The sequence below is a fragment of the Eumetopias jubatus genome, unplaced genomic scaffold (genome assembly GCF_037043125.1).
Source record: "Eumetopias jubatus isolate StellerSeaLion01/CBP00866 unplaced genomic scaffold, mEumJub1_p1.0 scaffold_5, whole genome shotgun sequence".
Classification (NCBI taxonomy): domain Eukaryota; kingdom Metazoa; phylum Chordata; class Mammalia; order Carnivora; family Otariidae; genus Eumetopias; species Eumetopias jubatus.
The window spans coordinates 106,691,608-106,710,041 of NW_028274811.1; the positions used below are offsets into that span (position 1 = coordinate 106,691,608).

The following is an 18,434-nucleotide window of genomic DNA, read 5'->3' on the forward strand; positions in this document are numbered from 1 at the left end:
CCGAATAATAGCAAGGATGTGAATGATCTGAATAATAATACTTAACTAGTTTGAACTAATGGATATGAGAACTCTGCACCCAACAAATAGAGGATCTACATTATTTTCAAATACACGAAAGCATTTGCAAAAATTAATGCTGGGCTAGTTCACAAAGGAATTAAAAAAAAAACCAAAAAACAGTGTCATACAGAACACATTTTCTGACTGCAGTGCAATTTAATTATAAATCAAAGAAAACAGATAATTAAAAGCCAACCTATCTTGGACATATAAAAATAGCTGTTGTAGTCCATATTGATTTCCCTTTCACGCATGCTCTCTTAATGTCTATTAGCCCCAAAGCTGCCAGAGTAATCCTTTTCAAATTCAAACAGATTATGTCACTCCCATGGAAAAAAAAAATCCTTCAGTTGCTTTCTATCACAACTAAGGCTTGAATTAAGATTCCTTACTACAAGACTCCACATGATCTGCTCTGCTGCTCTCTCTCTAATCTTTATTCCCTATCAGGTTCTCCTCAATCCCATTGTTATTTCTACTCTAGTGACATTGGCCTCCTTCTATTCTTTAAATAAATCAGGTGTCAGGTGCCTCCCCCTCCTGGGGCAGGCTGGCGGGGGCAGGACGACATTTGCCCTTCCTGTTCCTTGTGGCTGCAATTACCTCCCCCAGATACCCACTGGGCTAACACTCAGCCTCTTCATTCTCTAGCCTTTGGAGAAAGAACAGAGATGCTTTCTTTTTCTCTGTTAATTTAGCACGACCTGATGTGTACTATGTATCTATTTGGCACAACCTGATGTGTGCTATGTATCTATTTGATTATGTTTTTGTGATCCGTCTCCTCCTACTTCAATAAAAGATCCAGGAGAGCAGAGCCTTTGTTTTACTCACCATTGTGCTGTCAGTGCCAAAAACAGTGTCTCATACAAGGTAGGTATGAAAAATGTTTGTAGATGAATGAATATTGAAGTCAACGTGAGTTCATTGAGTTAGTTAACTGACTGCCGGAAAGATCAATACTCTTATAGTACCTCAAATGTTGAAGAACAGGAAGATGGTCCTACTTCACCATGGCCAGAGTGCATCCGAAATACTGTGTTCAGAGTCAGACCCTACACTGTCTCCAAGCAGGAGACAGAAAAAGGTTGACAACCAAGATGGTAAATACAATATGGTCCTAAAGTAAACCTTGATGCATATACATAAAAATGGCTTCATGGTATTATTTTACTACGTATCATGTGCTCAATGACATTATGAATGTTCAACGTGTTGTTCCTCACTAGTAATGCAGAATTTAATGAACTGAAAAATTGTAATGAATGTGGTGTAGTAACACATTTTCCTTAACCTTGCACTTGTATCTGTAATGCATTGTTTCAGATGACTGATTTGTCTGTTTTTTCTTGAATAAACCTACACTTAGAGCATATCAGAAGAGTCCACTGCACATGTTTAAGCATCCAATCCAGCTAGAGACATGATCGACAAGGCAGTCCTTTGCCACCTCCCACAGGATCCTGTTGGAACCAATCTGAGTGACCTTCTAACCAGGCAAATATGGGTATCAATTAATTAATATGGGTATTAATTAATTAATTAAATGTTCAAATAAGTCAATTAGTCACCTATGTTTCCAGAATTTATGGCCACCTTGTATATTCTACAATGCTTTTCATTGGTTCAATGGGAGTAGAGTAGGGATTAGGGTCAACTAAACATTATGATATGGACCCTGGAATCAGACTACTTGAGTTTGAATTCTATCCTTACCTCTTAGAAGCTTCACATAAACCCAAACACATTACTTAACTCCTCTATTGTGCAGCTTTTGCATCCATACAATAAAAACATGATGCTGTTTTCTAGGTAATTCTGAGGATTGGATAATGTCAGAAAAGCAGTAACAGTATACTCCATATCTGTGTTAGCTATTATTTTGACATGGTTAATAATAAATGTAATATTTATTATTACATTAATTATCATTACCCAACACACATCAGTGACTTACTACCATCTCTAAGCTGCTTAATTCACATTCTCAGGACAATACTGAATTTGTCACATGTGGGGGTCTACACATTCCAAAAAGTTGTATATCATACTTTGAATCAATTGTTCACCTATTCTCAGCTTATTCTGTTAATCATGATACTTAATGCATGATGCTATACAAACGGCAGTGTGATGGTTAGTTTTATGTCAACTTGGATGGGGATGAAATTTATATTCAAAGTTTGGGACTCAGGGGCAGGCAAGATGACTTGGGGAGTCACAAAGCACGGTGCTACATATATGAAAGTTACTGCCTTTCAATTCTCTTCTACCTTTCATGATGTTAAAGACAATGTCTTATTTTGGGTCCACAATGACGATACCTCTGCAATACTTCCACATTTCCATTTTTATCAAAGACAGAGTTGGTTTCAAGCTTACTCTCTCACTATAGTTATTCTCTATGCCTTCCTTCTATTCATGGGACATCATGGTTTTTCCCATAGTGTTAAATCTCTCTTTGAAAATATCAAAGGAAAACAGAGTCCTATAAAAGGAAAATAATTAAGTAAAACTAGTAAGGAGGACCCAAATCATGCCAGGGGTGTACAGATGACTAAAATTTGAATAACACAGGGCAGAGGGTGTTCCATCAAAGGCTAAAGGACCACTGACCACCACGTGGATTCAGCCCAGGTTGAGTGTGGGGACCAGATAAATTTTAAGATACATTTCTTCCATTTGAGATTTGATTCCATAACATGGTAGGCCCTTTAAAGTTGGTGTGATCTTATCCTAATAATAAAATAGCATGCTGTTATTTAAAACATTTATAATAAGCCATGTAAGTAATTTACAGAAGTAAATACTAGAAATCTCTTTATTTTGGTAAACATCTATTAGTTTTTTTGAAACTGAGTTTATGTAAATTTTATTTTAAAAGAAAGTCTGAATAAAACCCCAAATAAAAAAGAGATGTTCACTTCTTTGAGTCATGGTATTTGGTCAACAGGCATGTGTGGGACCACAATGATGGACAGGTCTATGATAGGAGTTGAAAGAGAATAATCCGGGGCTGGCAGGTTTTTCTTTAATTATTGAAATTGAAATGATTTTCACTTGTAATTAGTTGTATATATTCTTTGAAGAACTGTCAAATCACATTGCCCAAGGTTAATATTTGAACAAATCTATTACTCGCCATGGAAAGTAAAATTTTCACTAAACCTAAATACAATCTAAAAAAGCAAATTGTTGTGCAAACAAAATGATTAGCTTAATTTACAACAAATGAAACATAACAAATGAGATGAAAATGTACAGTGGGAAACACTCTACATTTATGAGTCTATGGAAGGAAAGTCAATAGAAATTTCTGTTCTGTGAACTGTGGGACTTTCCTGTTAATTTAGACAAATCAGTTACTGAGTCTCTGAGCCTTCAGATCTCTCCTCTACAGGGTTTTAGAGCACGACAGAGTCGTGAGTCCCGATTTGATTACAAAATGATGCAACCTCTAAAATTCAACCAGTTAAGTCATTGTGCTATCAGAGCTTTAAAATGGGTTTTGACTCATCAGCAGATACACAGGCAAATGAAATGTTATGTATACAAACAACAGAATATCATTCAACCTTTATTAAGAAAGTCAATCCTGACACATGCTACAAAATGGGTGAAACTTGAGGATATCATGTTAATGAAAGAAGGTAGTTATAAAAAAAAGACAAATACTGTATGATTCCACTTACATGAAGTACCTAGAGCAGTCAAATTCAGAGAGACAGGAAGTAGAGTGGTGGCTGCCAGCAGCTGGGGGAGGGGGATGGGGAGTTAGTGTTTAATGCATACAGAGTTTTGGTTTTGCAAAATGAAGAGTCTGGAGATGGCTGGTGGAGGTGGCTGCATGACAGCATGGGTCCACTTAATGTCACTTATGTGTACATTTCAAAATGGCTTATATGTATTTTACCATGATAAACATTTTTTTTTAAAAGCATGTGACCCACATGATCTCAGGGTCCTAGGATCCAGCCCCTGAGCCCCCTGTGGGCTCTCTGCTCAGTGGGGAGTCGGCTTCTCCCTCTCCCCTGCCCCTCCCCCTGCTTGTGTGCTCTCTCTCTCTAATAAATAAAATATTAAAAATAAAAGGCAATGTGGCCTCAAAAGAGTTTAAAAAAGTGTTTTGATAGAAGTCTTTGTTCCTTATTTTGCCTCATTTTCTAATAAATCAATCTGCCAACCAACCAACACACCAGCATCTCAAAGGACAAATTTCTTCTACCATTAAGCATCACATTTAACTTCCTCATTCTTTGATACTGATTCCAGACAAAGATCCTGAGTGTGGCAAACCTCTCTTCGATTTAGTCTGAAAAACTTGAGGCAGTGAGGGGAGAACCGTCTTTAGAGAACTTTTCACACTGTGTGGACCACCCTCACAGTAGAGCTTCAGATTCAGACTGACTGGGTTTGATTCCCAGCTCCACCACTTAGGAGACGTGAGCCCTTGGCTCTATCACTTGGTGTCTCTATGCCTCACACTCCTTATCGGTCACAAAAGAGTTAAGAGTTATATCTACCTCAGAGGGTTGATGGGTGCTTCACACAGTGACTATTTCAGAGTAAGTGTTAATAACTGTCATTACTATCTTCCTCCTGACATAACTCTCTAAAAGTTAACGAGGTAAATATTGTTATTACAATCCAAAAACTAAAGATAAGTGGAAAGATAGATCTTTATGGTTTATTCAGAATCTGATCCCTTCTTACCACCTCATGGCTCAGACCACCATCACCTGCTACCTGGAATTCTGAACAGCCACTATGTGGTCCCCCTGCTTTTATCCATGCCTTCCTCTTCCCACTTCCTGTACCACTGTTGTCCTAAAATCGTCACCTGAGTGGCTCTTTTGAAACTGTGTCAGATAACATGTTTTCTTTACTCATAATCTTTCAATGTGTCCTCCACCCTTACCCTCAGAGTAAAAGCTAAAGACTTAACAATGGCCTGCAAAGCCCTACATGGGTCTGGTCCCATCACTTGTCTGGCTTTATCTCCTACTGCTATCCCCTGGGTCTCTCTGCTTCAGCCACACTGGACTCCCTGTTGTTCTTCAACATGACAAGCATGTTCCTGCCTCAGGGCCTTTGCACCTCAGCCTGAAACCCTCTTCTAGCAAATATCCTCAAAGCCATCACCTCCTTCCTGTCATTACTCAAATGTTAACTTTTCAAGAGGCCCACCCTGACCATCCTACTTAATTTTACAACCTCTCCCATTCACCCTGGCCCCTCATATTCTGCACATTGTGCTACATTTTTCTTTCCCCCCCAACATCAATTATTACTTTCTCACACTGTACATAATCTCCTTGTTTTACTCTGCTTATTGTCTATTGTCTGTTTCTGCCCACTAGAAGGTAAACTTTATAGGTGTAGGGTCTTGGTTTGTTTTGGTCTCTAATGTATTCCAAGTAGCTAAAACAGTACCTCAAACATGATAAATACTCTGTACACTTCTTGAATAAAAAGAATAAATGCATATCTATCTATCCATCCATGTATCAAGTGCCTGCCAAGTACAACATATACACATGGGGCTCTGCATCAGGTGTCTTATTTAATCCTCATGTTGATCCTTTAACATGAATAATATTATCCCTATTTTTAAGACAAAGCAATTTCAATTCAATGAAAGAAGTAAACTAACTTACCCAAGATCACGGACATGGGAGCTGGGATTTAGACCTAAGTTCTTGATTCTAATTTCAGGGCATTCTTTCCATAAGACATCTTCATATGCCAATGGGAAAAGTATGTGATGTGTAACAAAAATTGGTCCATTTGCAGATTGCACCCCTGCTGGAAGGAGTGACCCGAGGAACCTGCTCATACACTGGAAAACCACTTAAGTCCATTCAATACCATTAGATTGATTATTTCTACCTTCAGAGAAGCCTGTGTCAGTGACCCCTATCCTAACAGGGGCAATTCTGATCTATGTTTCTAACTCATCAAAACGAAGTTATCCAAGCCTGAATAGTCCAAAAATCCTTCCTAAGAGTTTCACTACTTTGCTTATTGGACTAACATAAGGTCAGATAAATTCCAGCCAGGCTCTTGCTATTCTGTTAGTTAATTCTTTTCAAAGGAAAAACCATTCTCTCTTTTGGCATACTAAGGCAGAGATGAGTATTTCTACCAATGGCTTCAAAAATGGCCTAGACCAATCCTGGGAGAATCTCTAGAAGCCAGACCTGAAGGGGTCCTCGGAGGTCATCCACTCCGACTTCGCCATCTGCAGAGGGGGAAAACTGAGGGCCAGAGTTGCCAAATGACTTCCGAAAAGAACCAAATGTAGAAGAATCAAAGCTTGTCAACAGAAGGACTTCATGTTCTGTACACAGGTGGGAGTTATAGAATGAAACGTCTCTCCACATTTTCTTTAATTCATTCTTCTCCTTCATGAAGACTGGCTTTACCTGTGTGTTTCTGTCTCCCCCACTGGAGTCAATCCTAATTAACGAGGCTGTTACTGAACCTCCACAGCTAATAAATAATTGCAATGGCAGTTACTGAGTATATGCTCTGTGCCAGAGTAAGAGCTAATAACCATCTCATTAATTACAGATATTAACCCTCGTCTGCTTTCCAGGTGAGAAGACTAAAGATCAGGGGTGAAATGGACTCATCTAACGGTGTAAACTGGTCCTTCTGGAGAACCACAGGCAGAAGACAGAGTACAACTGGTCAAGTCTAACTCCAAAGCCAATGTTCATCATCATTTCACTACCCTATATTGTTTCTTATTGAAATTACCTTCGGTTAATTTCACTTGCCTGAAACACAGAGGATGGAAGAAAAAATAAGAAGTATTATCCTAACCTCTAACAATTATCCAGTATTAACTTACTAATGGCTTGTAAATTATATCCTTCTCTGAATTTCTATCATAAAGTCTTTTGGTTTTATGGATTCCACGAGCTGCCTTCATCATGGCATAGATATGGCCCACTGTTGCGTTAATGCCACCACGATATGGAAGCACATGTCAGCACCTAGCAGGATTTCTGGGTGTAGCCCACAGTAACTTTGAGAAAAGGGAGGTTTTCTTTCCAGAGTCCCCTCTCCGACTGGCTGATGCAATATTATTTAAATTTAATTACATTCCATGAAGGATCAGGGCTTTTCTACTTCGAAGGGGTTTTTGTTACTGCTCTGCAGCTGAGAATTTGGGGGAGAATGGGGTTCTGGTGGAGGGAAGAAAAATTACATTACAGCTTATTTGCTTCTATTATGAGATGTAAGAGGAAACTGTTAACATCCGGCTCCATTTCCTTGCCAAATTCTTTGTTTTTATAATTTGAGAAAAAACAAAGGTGATGAAAGAAAACTGATAGAAATAACTAACCATAAATAAAACAAGATCATAACAGAATCCTAACTCCATCACCATGGCAATGCATATGCATATTTCTTTTTTTTGCATATGTATATTTCTAACCTCTGACCTCTATTACCACTGGAGGCTTTTTATGGAAACTTTGGATATTGACCTTGTTACTCTTCTGTTGGAGGGAAAAATATAAAGAGACCGATAATTTCTACTCCCTAGGCTTGATTAGTATCATGAGATAGAAACAGACACAGCCTTAGAATAATGCAGTGTTCTTAGTACCTTCAGATTTCTAGAGCTAGAAATCCTCTTGACACATGTTGGGGGAGGCAAATCCCTTTATAGAGGCATAGATCTCGGAGACACTCAAAAGTAGAAAGGGCACGTCCGTGTTTCCCATGGAAGTTCAGGAACCCAGTATCCTGCCTGACAACCACTGTTACTGAGAACTACACAGAGCCCTTTCATTCTCATGGTACCCCAGACAGAGAGGCATCTGCAACCCCACTTTACAGATGAGGCAACAGAGGAGAAGCTTAGGACTCTTGTTCCAGTTCTTACTGCTAGAAACTGGCAAATTTGAAACTTTTTACTTCCAAAGCTGTGTTTTTAATTATTGTTCTATTCTGCCTCTAGTGGAAATATTTGGGCCACCATAGTTTTTTATGCAGAAGTAGCCTCAATATCTACTGAGACAGCACATTTGTTTTTTTTTTTTTAGATTTTTTATTTATTTATTTGAATGAGAGAGAGAGAGAGAGGGAGAGAGGGAATCTGAAGTAGACTCCATGCTGAGGGCAGAGGCTGACACAGGGTTCGATCCCACAACTACAGGATCACAACCTGAGTCAAAATCAAGAGTCTGATGCTTAAGGGACTGAGCCACCCAAGTGCCCCTATTTGTGTGTGTGTGTGTTGTAACGTTCCAACATGTATTGAACCCAAGTTCCACTTTGCAAGCTTAACAGTACCAACGAGACATTGCTGTCTGGCCTGTAGATATCCTTCTCCCATTGCACGGCCTGGAGAAGGCACACAGAGACTAAGCCCAGGGATGGGGAGGGTGGCAGATGGGGGAGTCCCAGCTCACTGGCTTTGTGATGCAAAACCTCCTGGTCTGAGAGATTCAGGGCAGCTTTTGAAAATGAACCAGCGTTCCTAAGGCTAGAGGCTAAAACCAAGAGCACTGCTCATCTTCCTTCCACTAGAAAAAGGCCCACCTCAATGCATTCCTACTTGGGATAACTAAACAAAATCTAGAAATGGCCTTTGCTCTTCTCCATATGTAACTTCTACCCCCATTTCAAAGCTAATGTTTACTTAGTTCTTACTATACACAAGGCACTATTAAACACTTCACGTTATCACATTTGATCCCACAACTACCTGTAAAATTGATATGACTGCTCACATTTTATAGATAGGAAAAGTGAAACAGAGAGGAGGGAAAGGGGCTGCCCAAGGTGATCTAGCTTGTGAAAAGCAGGCCTGGGATTTAACTACTATCTGTCAGATTCCAGAAAAGGAACTCTTATTCTTTGTATGGCAAATGTCATTGGCATCCATCCACCTACTTTTGCCTTCCAGGGTAGTGTGGGTCCTTATCACACAATCGAAGACCAATGAGTACCAAACTTTTCATCAAGTCAGGAGACCTGAGCGATTTTGTGGTTATTGTGGTTATTGTTGTGTTTTACCAGGACCCATCTGCAAGTGCGGACAGAAACAGTGTCTCCAGGCACAGTGACAATTTGGAGCTTCCTCTGTTAACAACACGGGGTTCCTTGACTGCTATCTGAAATTCCTCAGATAGGGCACCATTTCATTTGCTCAGGGTTTGGTTCTCTCATCAGAAAAATGTACCAGGAAGGGCAATCATCCTCAGTGACTATCAATCTGACGCCCACCCCCTCTGTGACTGAGCAGTATGCATCATTTGCTGAAAAATTTAAGGATCATAATGACATCAGATCCATCTTTCTATCCCCACTGATTGGTGCAATCAGTCTGACACAGAGTAGGAGACAAAATCTTTGGTTATTTGTGTGAAGGATATCTCCATACAAATATACAAGTATTTCTATGCAAGTCATAACTTGGAAGTATGTGACATGATGGGGAGCTGACTTATGATGAAAGGAAATGGTGAGAATCACCAGTAATGGCGACCATGTATTGAATACTTAGTACCTGTCAGGTGCTGTGGTGAAGCTTCGCATGGATAATATAATTTTACTCCACAATGACATAGGAGGGATGTAATATTGCTATCTCCATCTTATAGGTGAGGAAGACTTAGTGGGAGAGGATAAGTAACTTGACCAAAGACTTGGAGCTCACAGTGGTGGAAACGGAGTTTTAGGTCAAGTAACTGGAATCCAGAGACCACACATTTAACCACTGCCTTTAAAAGAGAGTCACAAAATAGCTTGTTCTTTTTATGAATAACTCATTCAATCCATTCATTCACTCAATCAATAATTTCTTGAGTGTATTCTTTGCCCTAGGTACTAATGGGGATATAAATAAGGTAGAGCCCTCCCCGCAAAATGATAATGTTTCCTTTTTTGCTGGACTACTATCTAAATCAGGACATAATGTGAGAATTTTCACAGGTTTAGAGAAAATAGCAGTCATGGAAATTATTTTAGATATTAAGTTATTAAAGAATAAGAAACATGCAGTAATGGAGACCTGACCACAGTATTAGAGGACAACAGGAAAATGGCCTTATACTCAATTGGATGGGGAGCACAAGGGAAGTGTCACAGAAGACTTCCTGGAGGTGGTGATACTGTGTTTGTTAGCTAATAGTTGTAAATCTAAAATGGACATGGACCTCACGTGAAGGTCATATAGATCTAGTGACAGTACAAAATCTTCTTCTAATCATTTTCTAGTACAAGGATAGGAAAACTTTACACAAAAGGATCAGATAGTGAATACTGTAGGCTCTACAGGTCACACAGTCTCTGTCATAACTATCTAGTTCTGCTATGTCCTGAAAGTAGTCACAGACAATATAAAAACAAATGGTCATGGCTGTGTTCCAATAAAACTTTACTTATCAAGCCAGGCCACAGGCTGAATTTGCCTGCAGTCTGTAGTTTGCTGACCCTTGTGCTAGAATGAAAAACCAGAACCCATGAGAGTTGTGTTAGTTTTAACTTCCCTCAAATTTATGAATAACCCCATGGCCAGTAGGATGTATTTGGGACAGAAATTCTGGTAAATCAGATCAGCTTCTCATCCCAGCATGCAATGTGCCTAATTATGACTAACACCTCCCATTTTTATCTGAGAGAAAACATTCTGTGAACAACAGATGGTGTTGCTATGGAGTCTTCAACATCCTCCTCAGCTGCAGATGTAACTATGCAGGTTTCAGGCTGAAAATGATCAACCAAGTGATGGTTTCTTAGGAAAATATTTAAAAGACAGAAATATTCTGCAGATGGGAAATTCAGAATCGTGGATGATTTTCTCAAAGAAAGAGTACCCACTAGTAGAAAAAAAAAAAATCAAAGGCACGCATACTACACAGCTAGTAAACCACTAAAAGTGCGGGAACTATGACCAATTAAGAGTAGACACACCAAGATGACATTATCATTCCCAGGGTCTTCTTAATTTAAGACCCTGTGAAATTGGGTATCCAAACAATACAAATGATTATATAGAAAAATCATACAACTCTGTATTTATAAACATGACCCTCTGGTATATAACCTATAGCTGCAGTTTCAGAAAACTGAAAACTTCTTCTAGGTTTGCAAAACTTCTCATATTAAGTCCTTGTTTTTGTAGTTGTCCATCAAAAAAGAAGATGTTTAGGAAAGGTCTAACATATTTCTCAGCCAAACCAAGAACCAAATGTACATAATTTGACTTCACATTGATTCTTACCTTACCTTAAACTAGCTTGGGTCCAAAGAGAGGACTCTGACCTTGTTCATGTCACAAATATTTTATTTAGGACACACTCCAGCAAGAGAGAGGAGGTAGACAGGTGCAAGTATTAACTAAACAAAGTTATAACCCATGAGAACGTCCCCATTAGCTGGATACCTTTTTAAACCATTGTTAACCATGCGTAATACCCCTGCTCTGGAGATTAGCATTAGATTCCTTTGGTACACAGAGAGATACAATGAAGGAGGGAAAACTCTGGAACATGGCAGCAGGAGGGTAGTAAGGAAGGGAAGACCTGAGTCAGATATCAGGATAGTATGAGTCTGGAAAATCACAGGAAATGATAAATTCTGGTAAAGGATCCTTCAAAGGGGGACAGTGACAAATAACCATGAACAATTTAATCTTATGGTGTTCTCTGCTCTACTAAGGAACAACAGTGAGACTGACTAGGCTTAGCTTATTTGGAGGGAGGTAAACGAGTTTATGGAGCCTGACTCTGGGCCCATCCCTGGCATCTGCTTTGCTTTGTTTTTCATTACCTATATTAAAGTGTTTTAGATATCAAATGTGTAAGTCACTGTTCAGACAATTAAACAAACATTCTACTGACTTAAGAAATGGGAAATTTCAGGCAGAAAAGATGAATCTTCAAAAGGAGAAATACCTAAAGCTTAAAGGAATATGGAAAACAATACCCCCAATAATAGAATAATAATAATGATAAATCACTTAGTACTAAATTTAACCAAAGAAGCTTAAGACATGTACACTGAAAACTACAAAACTCTGTTGAAAGAAATTAAAGATCTAAATAAATGAAAAAAATCTGATTTTCATTAATTGGAAGACTTGCTATTGTTAAGAAGGTAATACTCTCCAAATTGATCTAGTTTCCACGCAATCCCTATTGGAATTCCAACTGTTTTTTTAAAAATCAGAGATACATAAAATTTATAACAGAAGGCAAAAGATTCCAAATAGTCAAACAATCCTGAAAAAGAACAAATTTGGAGACCTCATACTTCTCTATCTCAAAACTTACTGAAAAATTACTATAACCTAGTGTGGTGTTAACACAAGAATAGACATGTAGACTACAGGAACAGAATTGAGGGGCAAGAAATAAACCCATACACTGCAGTTGTTTTTCAACAAGGATGCCCAAACCATTCAGGGAAAGAAGGGTCTTTTCAACAAAAGGTGCCAAGACAATTGGATATCCACATGTGAAAGAATCAATTTGGCCCCTGTCTCACAACATATACAAAAATCTACTAAAAATGGACTGAAAACCTAAATGTAAGAGCTAAAATTATAAACAATCATAACAAACCACAAGGTGTAAATGACAAGGTATCAGGCTTCTTAGATATGACACTAAAAACACAAGCAATCAAAGAAAAAATAGATACACTGGACTTCATTCAAAAGTAAAAATGTTTTTGTGCCAAAGGACACTATCACAAAGAACAACTCACAGAATAAGAGTATTTCCAAGTTGTGTTTCTGAAAAAGGTCTCATATCCAGAACATATACACATGTTTATAACTGAACAATAAAATGACAAATAAGCCAATTAAAAAGTGGACAAAGGATTTGAATACACATTTCTCCAAAGAAGATGTACAAATGAGTAATAAGTACACAAAAAGATGTTCCACATCGTTAGTCATTAGGGAAATGCATACAGAAACTGCAGTGGGATGCCCCTTCATACTCATTAGGATGGCTATGTATAAAAACAACAGCCAGAAAACACAAAATGGTGATAAGGACAAGGAACACCTGGAACCTCATACATTACTGGTGGGAATGTAAAGCCATACAGCCATTTTTCAAAACAGCTTGGCGGGTGGTTCCTTAATGAGTTAAACATAAAATTACCATATGACCCAGCAATTCCACTCCTAGGTACATATCCAAGAAGACTAAAAACGTATGTTCGCAAAAATACTTGCACATGAATGTGTGTAGCAATGTCACTTAGCATAACCAAGAACTGGAAAGAACTCAAATGTCGTGATGAACTCAAACGAACTGACGATCAATAAACAAAATGTGGTACATCCAAAGAAGAGAATATTTCATGCAGCCATAAAAAGGAATGACGTACGGGTACATGCTATAATATGGATGAGCCTTGAGAACATTATGGTAGGTGGTAGAAGCCAGACACTAAAAGCCATACACTGTATGTTTCCATTTATGTGAAATATATAGAAGAGACAAATCTACAGAGACACAAAGCAGATTAGTGGTTGCCAGGGAGTTGGGGGACGGGGCAGGAGAGAACAGAGAGTGGCTGCCGATGGGTATGGGGTTGCTTTTTTGGGGTGATGGAAATGTATTGGAATATGATAGTAGCAATGATTACACAATATTGTAAATATACTAAAAACCATTGAAGTGTATATGCTTTAAAATGGAAACTTTTATGTTATGTGGCTGGTATCTCTATAAATAGAAGGATTGTGAAAATATGAATGGGATGATCATAGGCTGGTCCTCAAATGGGTAAAACAAGGGGCCTTCATCGAAGTGTGCTAACAAGTGACTTTAGGGCATCTAAAAGAAGAAATGCATTTGCATAGCTTGGTATCCTTTAAGGTGGAATAACCTAAATATGAAGTTAGGTTTGGTAAGGGTTTAGATAAACTAACAGATTGAAAGGGGATTCTGAAAAAACAAGTGAACTAACAAACAACCAAAAAAAACTAAAATATTTTGGGCCGACAGAGAACACAGAGGACAGCTGAGCTCTACTGTGAAATGGCCTGTGTGATTCTTATCATCATCACTAATATTATTGCTGCCTCAGAGAGAACTAAGGGAGAGGGATATCCCAGGTTGACAGCAGGAGGATATTCTTCTTTTCCGATGAGTTGATCCTTACTCTTAAGTAGGTTGGGACCTCTTGCCCCTTCACAGGGCCTCCAAATCCATTTGTACTTGAACCATACCTATATGGTAGATAGGAAAAGTTCTTCTGCTTGGACTTGGTTCTAACAAAAGGCAGATGATTAATAGAAGTACACTTGCTTTAAATTAATCAGAAGCACAAACATGGGATGTTAGATCTACTAGGGTCGGGATGGCAACCATGAAACTGTGGTACCAACAGGTCCTCCTACTCTTGTGCCTAAGGCTGGCAGGCATTGCTCATTGATAAATGCACACTTTCTCCCTTGGGCTCAGCTTCTCTTCCCAGTTTCTCTTAGCACAGTACTCCAGGCAGAAAGGACCTAGCCAACTGAGCTGGTAACCAAGGGAAAAGTATTTACACTTTTGCCCTACAGGCTCTCCCCCCTCCTCCCTGGGTCTTCAGGGAAGCAAGAGGGAAGAAGAGTTAGAAACATGTGCCTGTCTGTCTGTGGCCTAAGTTCTAGTTTACTTTCAATATTTGAATGGCAGATCCATAAAAGGGAAGACTTACTTACAGAGACCCATGCTGTGGATAAAAGCCTGGGAGGTACATCCCAGATGCCACCTCTTAGGGTTAACTAGGCTGAATTAAATGCCCTGGTGTGAGTGGTTGGGTCAAATGAAGAGGAAAATAAGGAACTCTTTTCACCCCTATTAATCAGGAAAAGCTTTATGGTGAGATGACATTTTCATCAGGCCTTTGAAGAAAGGGGAGACCATGGTGGCAACTATGGGGAAAAGCAGAATGTGAGAAAGCATGGAATGGACAAGTGAGGACACGTGGTCTGTGCCAAGGCAGACATGGCGCCTATCAGCAAGCATCGATGGAGAGGTGGTTAGACCAGGAGAGATGTATCTCTTAGAGCCAGAAGGCACTGTGACATGGTCAACTGAACAAATATGTGTTGTTTCCATCTTTCTTCCTTCTTCTTTCCCTCTTCTCTCCCTTGTATTCTTCATTCTTTCTGTTTCATGGTTTTTCCCACTTGCATCCATTAAATGACTACCAGATTTCACCATGTGCCAGGCACTGTTCTAGGCACTGGAGATAAAGAACGTAAAACAGCAAAGTCCCTGCGTTCTTCCCCATGGACAGATACATCAAGGGGAGGAGCCAGAAAGGACAGACTTGACTGGGACATTGTGAGAGCAATAGTCCGGAAGATCAGAGAAGATCGGGGTGTGTGTGTGTGCGTGTGCGTGTGCGTGTGTGTGTGTGTGTGTGTGTGTGTGTGAGAGAGAGAGAGAGAGAGAGAGAGAGAGAAAGGAAGGGGAAAAGACATACGGAAAGTAAGTACTTAGTATGCCCAGTAGTGATAAGTACCAAGAAGAAAAAGCCAACAAGGTTCAAATATTAAGAAAAGTGATTTTTTCCCTGGAAGGATACTGATGAGAGAATCCGGGCAGAGATCGGGAGGAAGGGAGGGGATGTGTCAGATAGATATCACAGTTGCAATTTTCCAGGTGGCAAGAAAAGTGCCAAGACCCTGAGGTGGGGGTTTCTTGCGCCGTTGGAGGGGCAAGGGCTAAGGGCTGATGAGGAGAGTACGGGGACAAGGTCAGAAAAAATCTGGGGGCACGGTCATGTGGAGAGAGGAGGAACAAGCATCACAGCTGAGTATAAGGACAAGGAGCGGAAGGACACGATGGCCAACTCGAGAAGGAACACAAATACAACGTGAGGTTCCTCTCTTGAACAATGTCTCTTTTTATCTCATGACTATTTTCTTCACTGAAGCAAAGAAGACGACTCACAAAGGCAGAAAAAGTGAAAAGTCAAGCGCCATCTTCATGTGGCATGCTAATTCTTGAATCTTCGATACTGCCCTTAAAAGTATGGTGCCCCAATTAGTAAATTCCTACTTGCTAAAAAGGACCTTCTTCTCTCCACGGAGAAGCTCTCCAGCAGGCCCTGGCTTGGGCTTTAAGTCAAACGCAACCATGGGCCAAAAGAAGGCATCTAATAGTGATGTTTCATTTCAAACGACTCCTCCACAACTGAAGCCATTTGTCTGCACAAGCAAATGAATAAAATTGAGTCATAAACCTCCCTTCGCTGACTATGGGAGCAGGAGTGCTTGGTGATGTATCTGTGGTCTGAGGAATCTGAGGATAAATCAATGGACATAAAGTCAGCTCTCATGGGGCTGCCCATGTGTCCCAGGCTCGTCCTCCGTAGGCATCAGTGACGGCAGTAAGGTTGGGGGAGGGTAAGGGGAGCAAATCCATTTTACAGCTAATCACCAAAGCAACTAGACTGTGAAACCATTACCAGCATCTCATCCCCGTCTGCTCACAGCTGAAACATCCTTACCTGGGATGCCCATTTCCCCAGCTCTGTGCAACCAAATCCTCCCTATTCCTTGAAGACTGGATCAAATCTTACTACCCACCCCCCTCCAGGCCTTCCCTATTTATGCAGATAAGAAATACAATTTATCTGTACTTCTCTTAGTATCTGTGCACTTAGAACCTTGTAGTACAGTTATGAGATGAAGCACAGTGGTTATGAGCTATAAGAGAGAGGCTTAGTGGCTTTAAATCCTGGATTTAGTTCTAATTCTGGGTATCACCCTTTACTTATATTTTCTGCACCTCAGTTTCCCCATCTGTAAAACTGATCTAATAATGATAGAAACCTCATGGGGCTTGTTGTGAAGATGGGATGAGGTTATGTATGTAGAACATTTGGAATGTTTCCTGGCTTCAATATGCTTATTGTTTTGATGATGATGATAACGGTTATTTGTGTTCGGTTTCCACTCGCCTATGAGACAGTAAATTTCTTGATGGCAGTGATTACTTCTTGTCCACCTGTGAAGTAGGGCTATTTAGCAGAAAGTCAGAATTAGACACAAGGTTTTCAGTCCAACCACCTTTTAGCTCTGAGTTTAGGCAATGGCACAGAAAGCCAAGATCTTGAACAGCAACGAATGAATATTTAGCATTTGAACAAAGTATCTAAAGATCATGCAATCAAAGAAAAACTGATGTGTCCATTAATAGTAGACACAGTGAACATGGCATAGTGCAATGAGGTGGCTAAGTGGATTAGACAAAAAAACACGTATTTCTGTCTAGCATATCCTATTTTGAGCTCATTTTACTTGAGTAGAATACAAGCCCATAAGGTGCTTACGCTTCTAGGTCTCTATCCTATACCCCACCCAGGAATGTCCGTATAGGCACCAAGCCCTGCATGTAATAGGTGCTTGACAAATGAGTGTTTGATGGAATGAATGAAGGTCTGTAGCCAAGTATGTTAAATAGTAAATAGGTTTATAAAATCCAGGGCTATAAAATACCACCACATTTGCATCTAGGCTCACAATCTGAACACATCCTGCTTTGCTGATGGACATACGTACTCTACATCCTATTTTACTGAAAAAAAAAAAATCCCATGGAACAGATGTTTTCCTTTAGCAACAATCTGTGATCAAAGATGATACTGTACCTTGTGCAAGGTAATACTGTATTTAAATGCTCATGGAACATTAAATACTCCCAAAAGCATGACACATATTTCCCATATTTGGATTTATGTATTCACTTAGGAGTTTCAACAACTGATGTTTGTCTTTTGACACTGGGAAGGGAAGGGGCTGGTGAAAAAGGAGACAAGGTCTAAATAACTTCCGGTCCAGGCTGGCACATTTCTAAGTTGCAAGCACCTTTAAGTAGCTCAGGGCAGAAGTAAATTTTAAAGTGCTGTGATGCATACCCAGAGATAGGGAATTTTAGAACATAATTTAAAGTTCTCCTGGATGCTTTAGAGCCAGTCACTGCCTCCTACAAGATCACAGGATCTGCTCTGCTCCTCAGTGGTCTCCCTCTACACCCCTGCTCAGGGATAGTCACATCACTCACCACCACCAGCTCTCCAACGCCCATCACTTGCGAGGGCTCACCGCCTCACTTGATTCTCCCACCAGAGTTAAGAGGCAGGGCTTATTCTCCTAACCTTATAAATAAGGAAGACAAACAGAGAGCAACAGCGATTTGACTAAGATCACACGCCCAGCAGGTGGCAAAGTCAGCTCCGTTTACAAGCAAGACCAAACCTCTCAAATCATAACTGAATTACCAATATTCAATTTCCCCCACAATTATAGTCTTTGGCCTTTCATGGTTTTTTTTTTTTTTCTCCCTTGCTTGCTTGGCAAATTCTTCCTTTGGATGTTTTCAAGAACC

The 18,434-nt window shown here is 39.8% G+C and overlaps 1 protein-coding gene across 1 annotated transcript in view; it reads right to left on the bottom strand.

Annotated features, from left to right (window-relative positions):
- Window positions 1-18,434, bottom strand: part of SGCD (sarcoglycan delta) — a 360,172-nt gene that overhangs the window by 158,377 nt on the left and 183,361 nt on the right. The gene's annotated exons all lie outside the window — the stretch shown is intronic.